Genomic DNA, 10096 nt, shown 5'->3' on the forward strand with positions numbered 1-10096 from the left:
CTTGTCCTTACATGGCAGTAAAGCTAGAGTTTTAGGAGAAAATTTTAGGCTAGGGTTTTGGGCGGTAAAGTAGTTGTTTCGGTTGATAAAGTAGGGGTGTAGTCCTAGGGTTCTTTGGTGGATGTAGTCACCAATGCGTGTGTGTGCTTAAATGAAGATCTTTTTGTGCTCTTGAAGAAGATTATGTGAGAGGCAATTTAGTGCTGAAATTCTGAACTTCATAGTTCAGTTATGCTCAATCCTGTTTTTAGTGCAATTGTAGTCATGCTGATGCTAATGTTGGCATCACATGAACTTTGTAGTTTAGTTATGCTCATGGTCATGCATAATAGTTACTGCAAATTTTGTAGTTCGGTAATGATAAAAGTTTACTTTCAGCAGTTAGTTAACTAAGTTTTGTTTAGTGCACATTTCTGTAGCTAATTAAATTTTGCTTAGTGGTAGAAGTTTAGTTTTGTATGGCTCAACATCTGTAGTTCAATTATTCTCATGTTGTGTTGAGTTGTTTAATTTCCATAAATTCATAATTGGAGTTGTGTTACTATTGTGTTTAGTTCTTACAAACGTACACACTGTTTGGATGCATTGTGTGATTCAACAAATGGACAAAGGGTGGATACTCCTTTTTTTACACTGGAATTGAGCACGGTGGAATTTTGTGTGGACTAATTAGTAAGTTGGAGTACTGAAACTCTTTTATGGAGGTTGTTGACTATGTTGATTCCACCACATTGTTATATGTAGTCCTTGAAGAGCACCTGATTTAGTTGGTGTTGGAAATATACCCTAGAGGCAATAATATTGTATTATTAAATTTGCATATTTATAATTAAGAATTTATATTCTATGCTATAACTGTTATGGAATATGTGATTTAGTGGAAAACTCATATGCACATATGCAATGATAAACGTTAATAATAAGGTTTCTAGTCTTGCCTCTAAGACTGGCTCAACTGTTGTTGATAATCATGTTTTCTGAATCTTAGGATATCGTTAAGTGAAAACGATAGTCCTAAAGCAACACTGAGAATATGACGTTAGAAGAAGAATCATAATCAATCGACCCAAACTTGTTTGTTATACTTTGAGATAATATTGCCTGGAATCAATTGTTATAACACGAAGTGTTAACATGTGTTTTAAGTTCCTTAGACCATGAGAGTATCATATGTTGTTCTTACCATACGATGATATTTGGGGTTGCTCAAACATAATCTGTAACTAGGTGATCAATGGTGGAGAGATATTCTTAGGGCCCTCCCGTAACGAGTACAACGGTATAGTGAGCATGTGCATCACTCAAGAGGATACCGATGCACCTTGAGTTTTGTTAAGTATCGTGAAGCAGAGGGAATATCACATGACAAAATATTCACTTGAATACAATTTGTGTACTCATAGGGATTGATACAGAAACCCACATTCCCACGATTTGTCATTGCACGAAGGAGTTTCATTCATGTCTATGAGTTACCCAACCTACAGGGTCAAAAGCTTAAGGTAATAACGATATGTTGAGTGTTAGTAGTGCAGGAGTAATGAGAACATATTTGTGAAATTGTTTCATTAATATTTGTAATAGTTTCGAGAGGATCCGGAAGGGTTTTGGAGATTATCGGCCCCATAGGTTACCACTCGAGGAATCTAGACTGGCCCCACTAATTAATACTAGTCTTTTCTGCGCACTTTGTCTTCACTCGTGCGCACCCAGGACCAATTTCCCGGTCGGTCACACATCCTAGAAATACTCCAAGCCAAGCACGCTTAACTTTGGAGTTCTGTTCGAATGGGCTCCCGGAAAAGAAGGAATACCTTATTGATATGAGTAGTCTATCATCCCTAATAAGTGAAGTTATCACACTAGTTCTAGTTGATCCTAGTTGGTCAATTAGAGCTATACCCAGATCCTCTAATCCTCATAATTAGAATCCCTATATGTTTCTAATCTCCTTCCTCTAATTCTCCGGCGATGATTAATTATCTTTGGACAGAGAAACGCTTTCGGATTGTGAAGACCGTACACTTGCAACCAAGTAGAGAGGCCATGCTTTCGATCTTTAGTTCGAGGGATCGTTCGTGGGTGGTTCATGGGATCGTGCATCTACGATTCGAGGTACTCCAAGTATGTGTTGGGGATCGTCGCATGGGAAACAAAAAAATTCCTACGCACACGAAGACCTATCATGGTGATGTCCATCTATGAGAGGAGATTTGGATCTACGTACCCTTGTAGATCACACAGCAGGAAGCATTAAGAAACGCGGTTGATGTAGTGGAACGTCCTCACGTCCCTCGATCCACCCCGCAAACCGTCCCACAAACCGTCCCGCGATCCGTCCCACGATCCGCTCCGATCTAGTGTTGAACGGATGGCACCTCCGCGTTCAGCACACATATAGCTCGACGATGATGTCGGCCTTCTTGATCCAGCAAGAAAGACGGAGAAGTACATGAGTTCTCCGGCAGCGTGACGACGCTCCGGTGGTGGTGAAGGATCTACTCCTGGAGGGCTCCGCCCGAGCTCCGCAGAAATACGATCTAGAGGTAAAACTATGGTGTCTAGATCTGAGTTGCACGTGCCAAAAGTTGTCTCAAATCAGCCCTAAATCACCACTATATATAGGAGGGAGGGGGAGGAGGCTTGCCTTGAGGGCCAAGCCCTCAAGGGTGCGCTGGCTAGGGAGGAGGAGGAGTCCTACTCCAATCCTAGTCCAACTAGGATTGGAAAGTGGAGTCCTTCTCTTCCTTCCCACCTTTGTTTTTCTTTTCTTCTCTTTGGTTTTTATTTCTTGGCGCATAGGTCCCTTTGGGATATCCCACCAGCCCACTAAGGGCTGGTGCGCCACCCCTAGGGCCTTTGGGCTTCCCCGGGTGGGTTGCCCCCCTCCCGGTGAACATCCGGAACCCATTCGTCACTCCCGGTACAATCCCAATAATGCCCGAAAACCTTCAGGTAACCAAATGAAGTCATCCTATTTTTCAATCTTCGTCTCCGGACCATTACGGAAACCCTTGTGACATCCGTGATCTCATCCGGGACTCCGAACAACATTCGGTAACCACACATATAACTCAACTATACTAAAACATCGCCGAACCTTAAGTGTGCAGACCCTGCGGGTTCGAGACCTATGTAGACATGCCTCGAGGTACTCCTCAGTCAATATACAATAGAGGGACCTGGATGCCCATATTGGATCCTACATATTCTCCGAAGATCTTATCGGTTGAACCTCAGTGTCAAGGATTCATATAATCCCGTATGTCATTCCCTTTGTCCTTCGGTATGTTACTTGCCCGAGATTAGATCGTCGGTATCCGCATACCTATTTCAATCTCGTTACTCGCAAGTCTCTTTACTTGTTCTGTAATACAAGATCCCGTGACTTACACTTAGTCACATTGCTTGCAAGGCTTGTGTGTGATGTTGTATTACCGAGTGGGCCCCGAGATACCTCTCCGTCACACGGAGTGACAAATCCCAGTCTTGATCCATACTAACTCAACGGACACCTTCGGAGATACCTCTAGAGCACCTTTATAGTCACCCAGTTACGTTGTGACGTTTGATGCACACAAGGTATTCCTCCGATGCTAGTGAGTTATATGATCTCATGGTCATAGGAACAAATACTTGACACGGAGAAAACTATAGCAATAAAACGACACGATCAATATGCTATGTTCATAGTTTGGGTCTAGTCCATCACATGATTCTCCTAATGATGTGATCCAGTTATCAAGCAACAACACTTTGCACATAGTCAGAAAACCTTGACTATCCTTGATCAATTGGCTAGCCAACCAGAGGCTTGCTAGGGACATTGTTTTGTCTATGTATCCACACATGTATCTATGTTTTCATTCAATACAATTATAGCATGGATAATAAACGATTATCTTTAAACATGAAATATAATAATAACTATTTATCATTGCCTCTAGGGCATATTTCCAACAGTATGATATACTCCAATCCGTCTTCTTCTGTTACAACTCGGAGTCGATAACAATCGATATCAAACCATTTATGCATCTTTATATTGATCCTGGTTGATCGTAGTGCAAATGTTTTTTGTTTTCTACTACGTTTCCCAACATTGGGATCATGAGAGGTTCTATGAATAGCGCTACTTGTAAACTATCATTGCCTCTAGGGCATATTTCCAACAGTCTCCCACTTGCACTACAGTCAATAATCTAGTCCTCACATCGCCATGCGATTTACATTGTAATAAATCGAACACCCATATAGTTCTGGTGTTGATCATGTTTTGCCCGTGGAAGAGGTTTAGTCAGCGGGTCTGCTACATTCAGATCCGTGTGCACTTTGCAATTATTCACGTCTTCTCCTTCGACGTAGTCGCGGATGAGGTTAAAGCGTCGTTTGATGTGTCTGGTCTTCTTGTGAAACCTTGGTTCCTTTGCTAAGGCAATGACACCAGTGTTGTCACATAACAGAGTTAATGGATCTAGTGTGCCCGGCATAACTCCAAGATCTGTCATGAACTGCTTCATCCACACACCCTCCTTTGCTGCCTCTGAGGCAGCCATGTACTCCGCTTCACATGTAGAATCTGCTACGACGCTCTGCTTGGAACTGCACCAGCTTACCGCACCCCGATTAAGAATAAATACGTATCTGGTTTGAGACTTAGAGTCATCCGGATCGGTGTCAAAACTTGCGTCGACGTAACCTTTTACGACGAGCTCTTTGTCACCTCCATAAACGAGAAACATTTCCTTAGTCCTTTTTAGGTACTTCAGAATATTCTTGACCGCCGTCGAGTGATCCACTCCTGGATTACTTTGAAACCTGCCTGTCATACTTATGGCCAAGCCGACGTCTAGTCTAGTGCACATCATTGCATACATGATAGAACCTATGGCTGAAGCGTAGGGGACGGAACTCATTTGTTCTCTATCTTCCACAGTTGCTAGGCACTGAGTCTTACTCAATTTTATACCTTGTAATACTGGCAAGAACCCTTTCTTGGACTGATCCATTTTGAACTTCTTCAAAACTTTATCAAGGTATGTGCTTTGTGAAAGTCCTATCAGGCGTTTCGATCTATCCCTATAGATCTTAATGCCTAGAATGTATGCAGCTTCTCCTAGGTCCTTCATAGAGAAACTTTTATTCAAGTAATCCTTTATGCTCTCCATAAGCTCCACGTTTTTTCCAATCAGCAATATGTCGTCCACATATAATATTAGAAACGCCACAGAGCTCTCACTCACTGTCTTGTAAATACAAGATTCTCCAACCACTTGTATAAACCCAAAAGCTTTGATCACCTCATCAAAGCGCTTATTCCAACTACGAGATGCTTGCACCAGTCCATAAATGGATCGCTGGAGCTTGCATACTTTGTTTGCATTCTTTGGATCGACAAAACCTTCGGGTTGCATCATATACAACTCTTCCTTAAGAAAACCGTTACAGAACGCCGTTTTGACATCCATCTGCCAGATTTCATAATCGTAAAAGGCAGCTATAGCTAACATGATTCAGACGGACTTAAGCATCGCTACCGGTGAGAAAGTCTCATCGTAGTCAACTCCTTGAACTTGTGAAAAACCCATTGCCACAAGTCGAGCTTTATAAACGGTCACATTACCGTTTGCGTCCGTCTTCTTCTTATATATCCATTTGTTCTCAATAGCCTTGGGGCCTTCAGGTAGTACTTCCAAAGTCCACACTTTGTTCTCGTACATGGATCCTATCTCGGACTTCATGGCCTCTAGCCATTTGTTGGAATCCGGGCCCACCATTGCTTCTTTATAATTCGCAGGTTCATTGTTGTCCAACAACATAATCGTTAAGACATGATTACCATACCATTCAGGAGCAGTATGTGATCTTGTCGACCTGCGAGGTTCGATAGCAACTTGATCCGAAGTTTCATGATCATCATCATAAACTTGCTCCTCAACCGGTGCCGCAGCAATAGGGGTTTCCCCTTGCCCTGCACCACCATCTAGAGAAATTAGAGTTTCGACAACCTCATCAAGTTCTATCTTCCTCCCACTCAATTCTTTCGAGAGAAACTCCTTCTCAAGAAAAGCTCCGTTTTTGGCAACAAACACTATGCCCTCGGATTTGAGATAGAAGGTATACCCAACTGTCTCTTTTGGGTAACCTATGAAGACACACTTTTCCGCTTTGGGTTCCAGCTTTTTAGGCTGAAGCTTTTTGACATAAGAATCACATCCCCAAACTTTAAAAAACGACAACTTTGGTCTTTTGCCATACCACAGTTCGTATGGTGTCGTCTCAACGGATTTTGATGGTGCCCTATTTAAAGTGAATGCAGCTGTCTCTAGTGCATAACCCCAAAACGATAATGACAAATCGGTAAGAGACATCATAGATCGCACCATCTCTAATAAAGTACGATTACGATGTTCGGACACACCATTACGCTGTGGTGTTCCGGGCGGTGTCAACTGTTAAACAATTCCACATTGTCTTAAGTGAGCACCAAACTCGAAACTCAGATATTCACCCCCACGATCAGACCGTAGGAACTTGATCTTCTTGTTATTTTCAACTTCACTCTGAAATTGCTTGAACTTTTCAAACGTTTCAGACTTGTGCGTCATCAAGTAGACATAGCCATATCTACTCAAATCGTAAGTGAAGGTGAGAAAATAACGATATCCACCGTGCGCCTCCACACTCATCGGACCGCACACATCGGTATGTATGATTTCCAACAAGTCACTTGCATGCTCCATTGTTCCGGAGAACGGAGTCTTAGTCATCTTGCCCATGAGGCATGGTTCGCATGTGTAAAGTGAATCAAAGTCAAGTGACTCCAAAAGTCCATCGGTATGGAGTTTCTTCATGCGCTTTACACCAATATGACCTAAGCAGCAATGCCATAAAAACATGGCGCTATCATTGTTAACTCTAACTCTTTTGGTCTCAATGTTATGTATATGTGTATCATCGCTATCAAGATCCAATATGAACAATCCTCTCACAGTGGGTGCATGACCATAAAAGATATTACTCGTAGAAATAGAACAACCATTATTCTCTGACTTAAACGAGTAACCGTCTCGCAATAAACAGGATCCACATATAATGTTCATGCTTAACGCATGCACTAAATAACAATTATTTAAGTTCATAACTAATCCTGATGGTAACTGAAGTGAAACTGTGCCGACGGCGATTGCATCAACCTTGGAACCATTTCCCACGCGCATCGTCACTTCATCTTTCGCCAGCCTTCGCTTATTCCGCAGTTCGTGTTTTGAGTTGCAAATATGAGAAACAGAACCGGTATCGAATACCCAGGCACTACTATGAGAGCTGGTTAAGTACACATCAATAACATGTATACCGAATATACCTGATTTTCCTCGGCCGCCTTCTTATCAGCCAGATACTTGGGGGAGTTGTGCTTCCAGTGACCCATACCCTTGCAATAACACTCCTTTTCAGGCTTAGGTCCAGCTTTGGGTTTCTTCGTCGGATTGGCAACAGGCTTGCCGCTCTTCTTGGAATTACCCTTCTTTCCTTTGCCGTTTCTCTAGAAACTAGTGGTCTTATTCACCATCAACACTTGATGCTCTTTACGGAGTTCTGACTCTGCGACTTTCAACATCGCGAATAACTCGCCAGGTGACTTGTTCATCCCTTGCATGTTATAGTTCAACACAAAGCTCTTGTAGCTTGGAGGCAGTGATTGAAGAGTTCTGTCAGTGATAGCCTCTTGCGGGAGTTCAATCCCTAGCTCAGCTAGACGGTTTGAGTACCCAGACATTTTGAGCACATGTTCACTGACAGACGAATTCTCCTCCATCTTGCAAGCATAGAATTTATCGGAGGTCTCATACCTCTCGATCCGGGCGTTCTTCTGAAAGATAAACTTCAACTCCTGGAACATCTCAAATGCTCCATGACGCTCAAAGCGACGTTGAAGTCCCGGCTCTAAGCCATACAAGACTGCACATTGAACTACCGAGTAGTCCTCTTTACGGGTTAACCAAGCGTTCTTAACATCTTGGTCAGCCGTAGCGGGTGGTTCATCTCCAAGCGCAACATTAAGGACATAATCCTTCTTCCGAGCTTGCAGGAGCAACTTAAGATTACGAGCCCAGTCTACAAAGTTGCTTCCAACATCTTTCAACTTAGCTTTCTGTAGGAACGTATTAAAATTCAGGGTGACTGTCGCGTGAGACATTGATCTACAAGACAAATATTTTCAAAGTGGACTTACACTATGTTCAAGATAATTAGAGTTTAACTAATTAAATTACTTGCTAAACTCCCACTCAAAAAGTACATCTCTCTAGTCATTTGAGTGGTACATGATCCAAATTCACTAACTCAAGTCCGATCATCACGTGAGTTGAGAGTAGTTTCAGTGGTAAGCATCTCTATGCTAATCATATAAACTATACGATTCATGCTCGACCTTTCGGTCTCATGTGTTCTGAGGCCATGTTTGCACATGCTAGGCTCATCAAGCTTAACCCAGGTGTTCCACGTGTGCAATTGTTTTGCACCCGTTGTATGTGAACGTTGAGTCTATCACACCCGATCATCACGTGGTGTCTCGGAACGACAAACTGTAGCAATGGTGCACAGTCGGGGAGAACACAATTTCGTCTTGAAATTTTAGTGAGACATCACCTCATAATGCAAAATAAGGTCCATAAAAGGATTAAAATCACATGCAATTCATAAGTGACATGATATGTCCATCATCATGTGCTTCTTGATCTCCATCACCAAAGCACCGACGTGATCTTCTTGTCACTGGCGCCACACCATGATCTCCATCAACGTGTCGCCATCGCGGTTGTCGTGCTACTTATGCTATAACTACTAAAGCTTCGTCCTAGCAATATAGTAAACACATTTGCAAACACAAACGTTAGTTTAAAGACAACCCTATGTCTCTTGCCGGTTTCCGTACCATCGACGTGCAAGTCGATATTAACTATTACAACATGATCATCTCATACATCCAATATATCACATCACGTCATTGGCCATATCATATCACAAGCATACCCATGCAAAAACAAGTTAGACGTCCTCTAATTTGTTGTTGCATGTTTTACGTGGCTGCTATGGGTATCTAGTAGATCGCATCTTACTTACGCAAAAACCACAACGGAGATGTGCAAATTGCTATTTAACCTCTCCAAGGACCGCCTCGGTCAAAACTAATTAAACTAAAGTTGAAGAAACCGACACCCGCCAGTCATCTTTATGCAACGAGATTGCATGTCAAGCGATGAAACCAGTCTTTTGTAAGCGTACGAATAATGTCGGTCCAGGCCGCTTCAATCCAACAATACCACCGAATCAAGAAAAGACTAAGGTGGGCAGTAAATCGAACATCACCGTCCACAAAACCCTTTGTGTTCTACTCGAGATAACATCTATGCATGAACCTAGCTCATGATGCCACTGTTGGGGAACGTCGCATGGGAAACAAAAAAGTTTCCTACGCACACGAATACCTATCATGGTGATGTCCATCTACGAGAGGAGATTTGGATCTACGTACCCTTGTAGATCGCACAACAGGAAGCGTTAAGAAACGCGGTTGATGTAGTGGAACGTCCTCACGTCCCTCGATCCGACCCACGAACCGTCCCGCGACCCGTCCCATGATCCGTTCCGATCTAGTGCCAAACGAACGACACCTCCGTGTTCAGCACACGTACAGCTCGACGATGATCTCGACCTTCTTGATCCAGAAAGCAAGACGGAGGAGTAGATGGGTTCTCCGATAGCGTGACGACGCTCCGATGGTGGTGAAGGATCTACTCCTGCAGGGCTCCGCCCGAGCTCCGCAGAAATACGATCTAGAGGTAAAACTATGGTGTCTAGATCTGAGTTGCACGTGGCAAAAGTTGTCTCAAATCAGCCCTAAATCACCACTATATATAGGAGGGAGGGGGAGGAGGCTTGCCTTGAGGGCCAAGCCCTCAAGGGTGCGCCGGCTAGGGAGGAGGAGGAGTCCTACTCCGATCCTAGTCCAACTAGGATTGGAAAGTGGAGTCCTTCTCTTCCTTCCCACCTTTTTTTTCTTTTCTTTGATTTTCTTTCTTGGCGCATAGGT

Source organism: Hordeum vulgare, chromosome 4H (assembly GCF_904849725.1).
Source record: "Hordeum vulgare subsp. vulgare chromosome 4H, MorexV3_pseudomolecules_assembly, whole genome shotgun sequence".
Lineage (NCBI taxonomy): Eukaryota > Viridiplantae > Streptophyta > Magnoliopsida > Poales > Poaceae > Hordeum > Hordeum vulgare.